General features: G+C 36.7%; 1 non-coding gene across 1 annotated transcript; it reads right to left on the minus strand.

Annotated features, from left to right (window-relative positions):
* Positions 1–11937: 11937 nt before the first annotated feature.
* On the minus strand, positions 11938–12001 carry LOC142455763 (U7 small nuclear RNA). The gene has a single exon (XR_012785900.1). It is a non-coding gene; the product is annotated as a U7 small nuclear RNA (small nuclear RNA).
* Positions 12002–12897: the final 896 nt, after the last annotated feature.

Here is a 12897-nt window from a genome sequence, read left to right on the forward strand (position 1 = left end):
TTTATGTGTTCTACTTCATTTTTGATGGCATAAAATGTTTTGTAGATGTATAGATTGTCTTCTCAGACCTCAATACTGGAATTGTTGATTTGTACAGATTCAAGGAGTAATGACTGTACACTATTTACAAAAGTTGGGGTTAGGGGCAAACTCTCATTCACAAAGGCAGACCTATTGCCAGGCGTATTTATGTCATAAATAAACTAAAGCTAGTATTAAAATAGGAAATATATGGTAGCCTTGAGCTTCCATCCATTGGGCACCTTCAAATCAAGAGATCTGAACCAGAATCCAAGCGTCCTCAGCTGGGTTCAGGTGAAGTGTTGCTGGAGATGCACATGTAGAGCAATGATATATGGTTTGTGGGCATTATGCAGGCTCTCTGCATCATTGCTTGGGAGACTGGATTGGAAGATAACATGAACTGAGACCAGAAACCTGACTTCATCTCACTGTTTATCTTTACAGAAGTGGACTCATTCAATATTTCTTCTTTGATAATTGACAAATTTCACACAACACAATGATTTCCAGGTCCATTCATGTCAGAGAGTATTTCCTGGTTTCATTGTTGTTGTACAAAAATGCATAGTATTTCATTGTGTGTTTATCCATAGTTTCTTTATCCATTATTCTACTGATGGGCATTTGGGATGTTTCCAGCTTCTTTCTATTTTGGATTGTGCTGCAATTGTGTCTGTTACTTCTTTGGAGTATATTCCCAGTGAAGGTATTGCTGGGTTATTTGGTATTTCTATTCCAAGTTGTTTTCGGTAGCACCATATCACTTTCCACCACGGTTGTATATGTCTATAGGCACACTGACAGCATATGAGTTCCAATCACTCTGGACCTTCTCCAGCATATTTTTGTTCTCTCTCTTTCTAAACACCATTCATGAAATTGTCAGTAAAATCATCTTATGTACCTGAAGGATGATTTATAATGTTCTCTACCATTAAATGATAATTATGTCTCTACAGTGAACCAGATTTTACACTTAGTTCTATACTCAATATAAGAATAATCAGTTCTTATGACATGACTCTACATGATACTCAGCCTCATGAAGAGATCCCTGAAGACATAGGAGCTAAAACAATGAGTACTGACGAAAACAGATTGCGCCTGGCTATCAGAAAGAATAGTGTCTGGCTCTTGATTTAAAACAAGCAGGTCCATTCCAACTAATTCCACATGATAGAAGCATACCCACCCTTGTGATCCAAGGATTGCAAATAATGAAATCAAATTTCAAAGCAGGGAATGGTATCAGAACATAGATTCTGACACTAGGTTTGCAGAAGCTATGGATGACAGAGCAAGCCCAAAATCCACACAGATTAACCCTCTAGCGACTCCCTCTGGCCATAGTCCTGGGATGTGAATGTCATTACCATTAGGTGGAGAGCATTGTGAAGTCTATTATGCCAGATGATGTTAGGTTAAAATAGTAAACCTTATCTTCCGATCTCTTTTTTGATCCATTTGTAACTTGTTTCCGTTTTTAACATTCTCTGCATTCTTTTCCTTTGAGATTTTTTTGTGCTTTGTTTTTGTAATTGTTGTTGGTTTTGTTTGTTTCCTGTTTGTGTTTTTTATAGTTTTATGCATGTGAAATCCATGATTGGTAAATCTATGGATACAGTACATGATAAATTATTTCCAAATGGCATGGCAGGGGCTGTTGGGGGAAATGAGGAACTAACAATAATGACTATGAAAACAAAATATTCTGAAATTAATTTCCCTTAATATAATTAAATTGTATAATGTGTGGATTATATGCCAATAAATCTATTTTAAAATACAAATAAAAAATAAATAGGCTCACAGTTACAATAGCATCTTGAAAACCTAGATGGGAACTAAATTTAAGGGACAGTGAGCTTATGTTAACTGGGAATCAACTCAAAGAGGGGGTGAGAATAACTGTCCACCTCAAAGAATGCAATCACCGCCCCTGTACTCACGGAATCTGTCCAAGTGGTGGATGCTTTGCTGAATATATTCGCAACAACAGAGCAGAGAGCGTTCTTGAAAAAAGCAACAGTCCAGCTTTACCTCAGGATAAAGTGTTGATGGTTAGAAATGAAAGAAAAATGGAAACAGTAAGCTCTTGGTGGGAGTGGGATAAGTGACAGGACAATGATGAGATTGCACTGAATGGGATGAAACAAAATGTGTATGAATTGTGGGATGTAAACTTGATGATCTGCTCTGTAAGCTTTCACCCGGTTCACAGCACACATGCACACATTAAAGAAAATTCTAGAAATGTGGCAGATATGGTGGGCTGGCCACTTGGAAGTAAATTTAATCACTTTCTCCCTTGACTCTGTATCTTCTTGTAACCTCTCACTCACTGACGAGTCAATGCTAACTCATAATGACACACACACCCTGCCAGCCTCCCATGGGTTTCTGAGATTGTAATTTTTTATGGGAGTAGAAAGTTTAGTCTTTCTCCCTCAGAGATGCCGGTGATTTCCAACTACCTATGTGGATTGAACCCCAGAACATGATCACTAAACCACTAAAATTAGGAAGAAAATATTCTTCTTGCTTATATTAATAGTATCTAATAAGAACTAAAAAATATATACTGGGAAAAGTTTTCCTTCCTTATGCAAAACTTCAAAGGAAGGCTTTGAAGTGAGAAGGCTTTGAACCTTGATTTTTCTTTCCACCTGTAACAGAAAAGTACTGTCTGGAGGAACAATGTCTGTCTTACAACTCTGACAAACAAACGTGACATGCAACACAGGTGGTCGACAATAAGCATAGAATGATCTTTTGACTATGATACATTGAGTGACCACAGCCATATATTCCACTCTCTGGAAATTAATATAGCATGTAAAACAAAAGCCTAAAGTTCAAACTGACCCAATAACTACATTCTAGTAATTGATACATTTTAAACATAAACTGGGGTCTTCAGCTGCATACATATTTTTGAGATCACGCAATATTCTGAGCACTACTACACAGTAATTCTCTGCAACTTTAGAAAAATTTAGGAAAACCTGCAAACTTTAGAAAACTACTAATGTTTGATTACTATCCTGACCTTGATCTGGGTGTAGGGCCTAGTACTAGATAACAAGTGAAGTGGAGTTGAAAAGTGAAAGAATACATGATCAGTGCCATACAGGAATTAAAGACACACAAGTATCTCTTAGCCAGTACATAAATATGTACGTACATATCTATATATCTATAGACATAGATACAAAGCTATAGTGATCAATGTTATACACATAAGCACAAAGAGTTTTGTGACAGTTAAGAGAACAATGAATTGCCTATAGGAACTACAGAATTCTCCACTAAGATGGTAACATTGAAATTGTTCTTGAAGGTTGAATATGCCAGGCAAAGGGAATTTAATTGTGTATAGCTACATGGATCTGAAAGACTTTGGCATTTGGGGGGAAATAAAAGTTTGAGGATGTTCTTACATTTGCACAATAATTTTCCCTCCATTTTCCTCACCCATTGCTAAACTGGTCAAACACTAAGTTAGATTTTAAGCTCCTTCAGGGTAGAGGGTTTAGCTTTGATTTATCTGCACTGTCCTCCCCTGCTGTCCCCCAGGCCCCAGCGCAGGTGCTTGGCATGCACGAATTGAATCAATGCTGCTGACTGACAGAAGCAGCTTATTTAATAAACTGGTCTTCTTACCTCCAAAAGTAATTCCTTTTCACTGAGCTCTGTAGGAACAAACTGTGCTGAGCAGCATGTTAATTTGCAGCAGTGTTTCTTGCAGCCTGGTCCTTCTCTTTTGGACTATGATATCTCAAAACAATCATTCCCTATGTTCTAAGCAGCTAATTAGCCCTTTCCCATCACCACAAGATCCATGAGCAATGCAGAGGTCCCACACCTGCCTGGAGACCATAGATATAGATTCAGGGGAAAGAAAAATGGTAGTTAATAAACTTAAACCTTAAAAACCAATCAATCTTCAAAAAAATGATAACAGGAAATAATCAAAGAAACCCTGAACATTTTACAAGCAATTGTTTAGTCTACTACATGTTGGACCCTGTTCAACGTGAAGGTTATAGAAGTCAGCAAAGCATTCAAAAGACCCTATTTTTATGGAGTCTTCTGATTAAAGGCAGACAATAAATAGGCAAATAAAAAGGTCTCATGCCAAGAGGATAGAAGTGCTTTGGCAGAAAGTATAGCAAATACAAGGAGGCCAGAGAGGGTTCTTTTAAATCAGCTGGAAAAAGACTGCTTCAATAAAAAAGTAACATTTTATTGAAGATATAAAGGATAAAGACAGAGACACAGAGACACAGAATAGTAGAGGAGAAGCTAGACAATTTAGGCAGAAGGAACAGCAAGTGAAAAGACTCTGAGGTAGGAGTTTATTCGGAGCGTTCAAAGGACTCAAAGGGGTACACGGTGTTTGGAGCCTAATGAGCCGTGTAAGGAAGAAAGAGTAGATCACCAAGGGCCTTGTGGCCCACTGTAGGGTCCGCCCTTCACTGTGAGTAAAACTAGACTTCACTGGATGGTTTCAAGCAGAGCTGCATGCTTTTCATTTTTAGTTGTCAGAAGGAACGCTTACTCACGACAGTCTTATCAACAGAGCAAACATTACCTACTTCTGTACCATCTTCATGGTCACTGGTGTGCTCAAGTCTGCTCTTACACTAAGGCCAAACAAAATCCACCGCCATCAAGTCCATTGCAACTGCTAGCAGACTTCTAAGTCATAGGAGCATTGCTCCATGGAATTGAAGCTGTACTACTTACCAAAGCCAACTGCATTATCTTAGGGAGTGATTGCTGGATTCAAACCACTGAACTTTACTTAGCTGCTTCACGCTGAACCTACTGTGCCACCAGGGTTTCTTGATTACTGTGATGTGGTTGCATTAGTACTTCAGTTGCTGTACTTGGTATTTAGAGGGCCTTCCAACTCAGGGGAGGAGCCCCGATGGTGTTGAGGGTGATGTGTTTAGCTGTTAACTGCAAGGTCACATGAACCCAGTACTTACTTTGCTGGAAAATAGGGGCTTTTTGTTATTGTAAAGATTTAAAGTCTCAGAGATCCAAAAGGACTGTTCTACTCTGGTATATAGGTTCACTGTGAGCTGGAATAGATTCCAGTGACAATTCATTGCGATATCAACAAGATTCCATTGAGAATAGATTCCATCTCAATGACATTCCATTGGGAATAGATTCTCAAAGGCAGTGAACTTCTTTTAGTTTTGATTCAATCTAGAGGACTCATCTTCCAAAACTATATTAGAAAACATTCTATCTATGGGATTTTCTTTGGCTAATTGTTGGAAGTAACTCACCAGGGTTTCTTCATAGACTATCAGTGTCGATTCTAGAAGCGCCACAGAAGCCTGTCCACAAGCCTGTTGTCTGTTGGAATTTGAAATATTCACATAGCTTCCAGAATCACAGCAGACTTCTCAGTGTCTTCAGTTTTCTTTGTCACATTTGCCGACTTTCCCTCTATTGCCTGTTCCTTTCCTGTTCTTTGAAATCCTTGAAATTTAGTTGAGTTGAAGTGAATTCCTTTCCTGTCATTTGAATCAACACCTGCTACCATCGTGCAAGTGATTCTCCCACCCACTTTCAAACCTGCCCGTCGTCACGAAATGCTGTTTTCTGGATGTATACCTACTGTTGACATTTTCTAAAGGCAGTCTTCACTGGCACCGACGTTAGTCCAACTCAGAACGACCCAACAGAACAGAGTAGAACTCCCCTCCTTTACAGGAGTGAGCACCTCATGTTTTCTCCTCTGAGTGGCTTGTGGTTTCTAATTGCTGACTGTGTGGTTAGCAATGCAAAGCATAACAATTTGTCATTTCATGGTTGACTTATTTCACTCAGCACAATGTCTTCCACAATATGTTTCATAATATGTTTTATCGACTCATCATTATTCTTTATTGTTATGTAGTATTGTATTCTGTAGATATACCACAATTTGTTTATCTATTCATCTCTTAATGGACACTTAGGCTGTTTGACTGCTTTTGCTATTGTGAGTAATGTTGCAATGAACATGGGTGTGACTGTCTATTCATGCCACTGTTCTTGTAAATCTAAGAAATATACCTAATGGTGGACTTGCTAGATCAGAAAGTATTTCTATCTCTATAGTTTAGAGGAAGCTCCACACTAACGTACATAGTGATTTCATCATTTTACAATCTCACAGTGTGATAAGGGCAAATCTCCCCCACAACCATGTCAGAATTTGTTTTTTTTTTCCTCTATCTTTTTATCGGTGTTATTTTTTATGCGTGGGTGGCATTTTCTTTTTGTTTTGGTTTACATTTCTAATGACTAATGATCATACGTTTCTCCTCATGTGCTTCTTAGTTTTTTGAATGCCCTCTTTGGTGAAGTATTTGGTCACGTCCTTTGCCCATTTTTTATTAATTTTTTCCTATGAGGATGTTGAAGTTTGCTGTATGTTTTAGAGATTAGATCCAAGTCAGATATACTCTTACTAGAAATATGTTCACAATCCTTACATTCCCCTTTTGATCTTTTGATAATTTTTTTATGAGCATGGCTTTTAATTTGAGGAGGTCTCCATTACCTAGATTATCTTCTGTTATTTGTGCATTGTTAGTTGTGTTTGACAGAGTATTTATGCCCATCATTCAGATCTCTAACTTTGTTCTTAGGTTATTTTCTGAAAATTTTATAGTTTGGGTTTTAATATTTAGATCTTTAATCCATTTTGAGCTTACTTTTATGTATGATGTTATCTTGTTTTAATTTAATTGGATATCAGTTTGATGATCAGTACATGTTAAAGAGAGTATCTTATCACTGAATGGTCTTTGTCTCTTTGTTGAAGACCAGTTATCTGTACCTAGATGGATTTCCTTTGATTTTCAATTCTGTTTCACTAGTCTGTTTGCCTGTTGTACCAATACCAGATTATTTTGTTTATTGTGGCAACATACTAAATTCTGATATCAGGAAATGTGAGGTCTCCTATTTTGTTATTTTTCTTCATTATTGCTTTAGTTATTCAGAACTTTCTTTTTTAACATAGAAAACACCTTTATTTTAATAGCTCTGTATGATTGTGTGTGCTTCTTAAATTACATATAAATAATTATACTGAACTTAAAATAGAATACCAAATGATATTGGCTTTGTATTTTAAGGGAATAAGGCAAAAGTCTCTGTCTTGATAATCTAATGCTACAATAACAGAAATAGCTTTATCAAACAGAAATGTAGGACCTCACTAATTTAGCAGGATAGGAGTCCAGTTTAGCAGGGGAAGGTTTCCTTTCCCTCTTGGCTCACAGGTTAGGAGAGAAGTCCTTTATTCCTTCCAGCACCTGTGGACCTAGAATTCCTTGGAATTCTCTACTGGTCTTGGCATCAATCTTCATTTGAGTCCAAAGAACTCTGCTCCTGGCTCATCTGAGTGTTACTTGGTCCCTCTGATTTCTTTTTTTTTTCTTAATTTATTTTTTAAATCATTTTACTGGGGGCTCTAACAACTCTTATCACAATCCATACGTACATCAATTGTGTAAAGTACATTTTCTTTCCTTTCCATATAATATTGGAGGTTAGTCTATCAATTTGTTAAAGAGTGTTGTTGGGATTTATATTTAGATTATATTGATATTACTTTCTTTGTTTTTTTACAGACTTTTTGTTAGTGTAGAGAAATCTAAGTGAATTTTATGTTACGCTTGGACTATATCACTTTGCTTAACCCTTCTATTAATTCCAAAGATTTTCTTGTTGCATCTCTTGATGTTTCCATGTTTGGGATCAGGTTATCTGTGAATAAGGATTGTTTTCCTTCTTACTTGCCAAATTGCATACAGTTTATTTCCATGTCTCACCTAATTGCTCTAGCTAGAACTTCCAGTACAATATTGAGTACTAATCGTGATTACAGAGATTCTGAGCTCATTTTTATTTTCAGAGATTTTTCCTTAAGTATAGGAATTTTCCTTCTATCTCAAATTTACTGAGTTTCTAATCAAGACATGGTCTTGGATTTTGTACTTCTCTATTCAGGTTGTACTGATACTTGACTGCTTGACAGCTTCGTGCCAATAACTGGGAGGAGGTTGGGGCTTGGGGAAATTGAACTTCACCTTGTAAGACTGTTTCCGTAGCTAAGGCCATCTCATGGTCTCCAGAAATGGCGAAGCAGTCTTTCTGCTTGATTGTTTTCTAGCCACCAAGAAAGGTTGTAGAGACTAAGAGAATTTCAAATTCTCAGACTCTCCCCTTAAATGTTACCCTACCAGAAAATGGGGGTCCATTAAGGATGTGGCATTGATATGGGGTCATTTGAAGTCAATATATTTGGTTTCATTTCCAGATCTTTAGCCATCTAATCAGATTCTATGACTCATTCTCAGCATAGTGCATCTTGTGGCTGCAAGAAATAATATCATTGACAAGGTACTATTGGAGCTCTCCAGACCTCTTCAGTACCTGTCTTAAGTTACAATGTACTGCTCTAGTTCTATTACTTCTTCCTGTAATGTGCCTACAGCCATCATGATTGCAGGCATACACAGTCACTTTACAAGTGTGAAATTCTCATTGCCCACATACTTCATAAGTGCAGTATCTACTTGTTCTTCCAAATTGCCCCCATCTACCCGTTAACCCAATGAACCGCAGGAGGGAGTTTAGTGAACAAAAGGGCATTTCATGTCAAAAATTACTACCCCATCACTTACCATGAACAATGCCTTTAATCAGTGAGTGTCGGGTTGAAAAAGTCTATGTTTACAGCCCTCTTTCTGGAATATTTATTAAAATTTTCCTAGAAAAGAGTACTTGAGACAAAGCTTAAAATCTAATGGAAGTTTTAGTACACTTATTTAGTACACTTATTTAGTAAGAGTTAGAGAAAAGAGAGTGATGCCAAGAGGGTAGGCAGGAAAAACTATCAAACTCTTCTATTTGGAGAAACGCTGCTCGTCACTTGCTCACGCAGACCACCTCCACAAATCACCTCAGCAAAACTTGGCACCACTCAGGATAGAGAAGAAATTAATCCGTTAGCTCTTCCTATCTCTTTTTATTCCCTTCGTCAAAGTTCACTTGTTAGAAATTAACTCCACTATCCTCTCACCTGAGCAATTCAGTGCCTGCTGGGAGAGTAGGTTTCTTGCCCTGTGCATAGTCCTTTGTCTGAAACTCTTGTTTCAGTTCTAAAGTGAAAGAAGTAGACAGGGTTTGGGGGATGGACCAACACTTATCCAATGGACTCAAATTCTCTGGTGAAGAGAGTGGTGAACCAAGTGTCTAAAGGCTCAGAAAAGCCTGAGACCATCAGAATCTGAAGCAGTGTCTCATATCTGACAGCTAGAGGTACTATAGATTATGGATTTATAAGATATTTAATACATCATCTGGCATGATGAGATATAATGTGATGTTGCTTCCCCCACCCCCAAAGAATCATTGATTAAGGTCTATCATGGACAAATCTCAACTTGGCATGGATGTGCGATAGATGCATAAGATCCTTCAGAGAGAGGACCTAAATAAGGCTAAGAGATTGGTGGTAAAATAAAAATAAAATTGAATTCTTTCCATAAAAATATAAATTTTTGAAAATTCAAAAATCTCATGGGAGAGCTTTAAATGTATTAGACAGTAAAGAGTAGTTAAAGAGTAGAGAATTCAACCTAATTCTACATAAACCTTAAAGGGCATTTGATACTGGCTGACAAGCAGATTTCACTAGCTTGCAACCAAGTGGTTTGTTGAGCTAAGTCACTAGTCAAAGATTTAGTATATGTGAATCCTTTTGGAATTTTGTGGTTGTGGCGGAAACTAAAATCTTTTGGGGACGCTGTTACCCCCAAAATTTAAAGGAATTGGCTTGAATAGTATTCAAACATTTTAGTTATGTCATTTACTCTATTTATAATCAACAATTTTGGCAATCATCTTTAAATAAAGAAAAATGAAAAGTATTCCAAGTAAATTTACATAGGGCCCAATTACACCTCTCCAAATCTTACTATGTAATTATCATGTACATTGGTTATATAAGATCTTCTATTGCATGCTACAGTCTAGACATTTGGATTTTAATTTATTCTGCTCAAAGAATGAATCATCAGTTTATATTTTACAAGTCAAACCATATAGTGTTCTAAATTATTCTAGGGGAACTTCCATAAGTATATAAAAATGAAATTGATCACAACTTAATCTAATAAAAGAATACATGAAATATTAAATGATATGTCTTATATTAAAGAGCCAGAAACTGGGTAGTTACATATTTTCAATTGACTTCATGAATATGTTGACCTTGTCTCTGATAAAATCCCCCTAATTTCATTGGGGAAAGACTTCTAGGCTTTAGAGCTGCAAATAAGCAAGTGTGCCTTGAGCTAGGAAGTCCCTCTTTGTCCAGATCCACTGGATATTGATGACTCTCCTTTGTGTTAGCATCAGACACTACCTCCTGATTAAGGACAGGTTTCCCTTATCGCCTAGCATTATTCTCCAACATATTTGACTTACATATTGAAATGTGTAAAATGTTCAATACGGAGTTTTAAAAATTATTTTGCCCCGCATGTTGGTTCACTTTTAAATAGAAAGCGCAGTGTGGTCAAAATGTAACGGTGCCGCTTATATAGCTTTCCTTCCGGGTTATCTTGTGAAATAACTAAGCTGACCTGTTGCACAAGATAAAGTCAAAAGTATTGTTATTAAGTTTCAGTTAGTCCATGCACAGCTTAATTCCAAGCAAAACGTACTTTAACCTGTCTCTGTGACCAGTGGAGTGCTGTAGACACAAATTATCAGTAAAACATTTGCCTTTGTTTTGTGAGGAAGCCTTCTGAAAGTAGAGCTCTTAGAGCAGTGGTTTCTACGGAAATGCTCTGCACAAGCCAAATTCAAGACAGAAAGGTCGCTCAAAAAGTTGTGATCGTTATTTAAAGGGATCCCAAAGTGACAGTTTTGAAAAATGTAATTGAAGAACTTAGGAAAATTCTGAAGGCTTATTTTAAAATAACTTGGGGGGGAAATGAAAGATCACATTGGTGAGGAAAAGTCCAGAATTGTTTTTCTATTCAAAATAATGCACCTTCTCATTGCTTTATGTTATCCATGGCTATCCTGTAAGAATTTCACTGGGAAAACTTAGCACATACACGATACAGCCATGATCATGCCTCTTCGGGATACTTTTATTCCCCATTTTCAAAATGTATCTTAAAAGAGCACATTTGAGCCCCTCAAGGATGCGACAAGTGCCATTTTCATGCGGCATAAATCAGAATGCAGAATTCTTTAAAGAAGGGTTACCTTGAAGAAACATCTCTTCAAAATAATTATAGATACATATAGGGTGAATATACATAGAAACAACTACTTTACATTTTTCCAATTTTATTGAGAGGGCTACAGATATTATAACAATCCATAGTTCAGTTAGATCAAGCATGATTGTACAAATGTTGCCACCATCATTTTCAAAACCATAATTTCTTTCTTCTTGCATTCTTTGGTATCAGCTCCCCTTTATCCCTGCCATTCCCCATGCATCCTCCCAATAACCCTTGTTATTATATTAAATATTAGTAATATTATTATTTGTTACCCCCTCCCCTGCTGTATCTTACAACATTCAATGAATCTGTTCACCTGACATTTTGTTCCCCTCAAGGGGGGTTATAGAGTCATCATTGCTATCAGTTCCCCTCCCCCATAACTGCCCCTTCTGTTTCTCTACCCTCAGGGAATCATTACTCCTGTTACAGTTTTTGAAGAGTTTATCTGTCTTGGATTCCATATATCAAACGATCTTAATTATACACATGAACATATGCAGGTCTGAGGTAAAACTAAGACCATAATAATAGAGGGAGGAAATAATAAAGAACTAGAAGATAATAATGTGCTTCTTTTTTTTTTTACGGGGGTCGCTTCCAGAACAAAACAGAAAACCTGCTAGACAAATTCTAAAAGAGCTGTAACACTAGTTATGTATTGCAACAGTGCTATACTGTACCCTGGCTATATCATCCCTTCCTTGCTTCACAGTTTTATATTTTTGTTATTAAAATTTTATGATTTTGTGGCAATAATTTTACTTGCTTCATATTTTTGTCTAAATTATTGAGAAATATTCAAAAATTTAATTAACCTTGATGGTTTTTGTATTTTACATTCTTCTTTTTATTAAATGGGAAGAAGTGACTATGGGTGAATGTTTGTATGTATAAACAGGTTTAAAATAGCCTTCTGCTTCATAGAAATTGACAATGTGATCAGAGAAGACTAAAATAAATTAGTTGTGAATTTTGGTTCTGCCAATCTATAGTTAATCCTATATTGGATGCTTTGCTTTGTCAAAGCAAACACATTTTTTGTGGTCAAATGGAGAACTTGTGCAAATGTGCTTGATATAGTGGATGTATGGATTGTTGTAAGAGTTGTGAGAGCTCCCAATAAAATGATTTATTAATAAAAAGAAATATCCTTTTTTTTCAAAAATGCAAATGGCAACTACACAAATGAATTTCTCTAGATGGAAAACACAGAAATCAAAATGACTCTATCTGTGGGGAAAGACAATGGAGAAGCTCAAGGTCAGCAGCTAAAACCAGGTCAGAGGCTGACTGTGCAGCAGACCATCAATTCCCATAGGTAAGTTCAGGTTGAAGCTGAAGAATTTTTTTTAAACCATGAGAGGCCAATTACCACATTATGGATATAAAAATATCTCAAGAGCTAATGTAATGCATTGAACACTATTGGCCGAAGCCCTGAGGAGATATGGAAAGGCAAGAATCGTATTTGTGCAAAAAGCAAAAGGTCATTAAAAAGACCAGAAAGAAAGAAAGGATCAAAATGGATATCAAAAGCGATTGCCAA

This window comes from Tenrec ecaudatus, chromosome 8, assembly GCF_050624435.1.
Source record: "Tenrec ecaudatus isolate mTenEca1 chromosome 8, mTenEca1.hap1, whole genome shotgun sequence".
In the NCBI taxonomy this organism is placed as follows: Eukaryota; Metazoa; Chordata; class Mammalia; order Afrosoricida; family Tenrecidae; genus Tenrec; species Tenrec ecaudatus.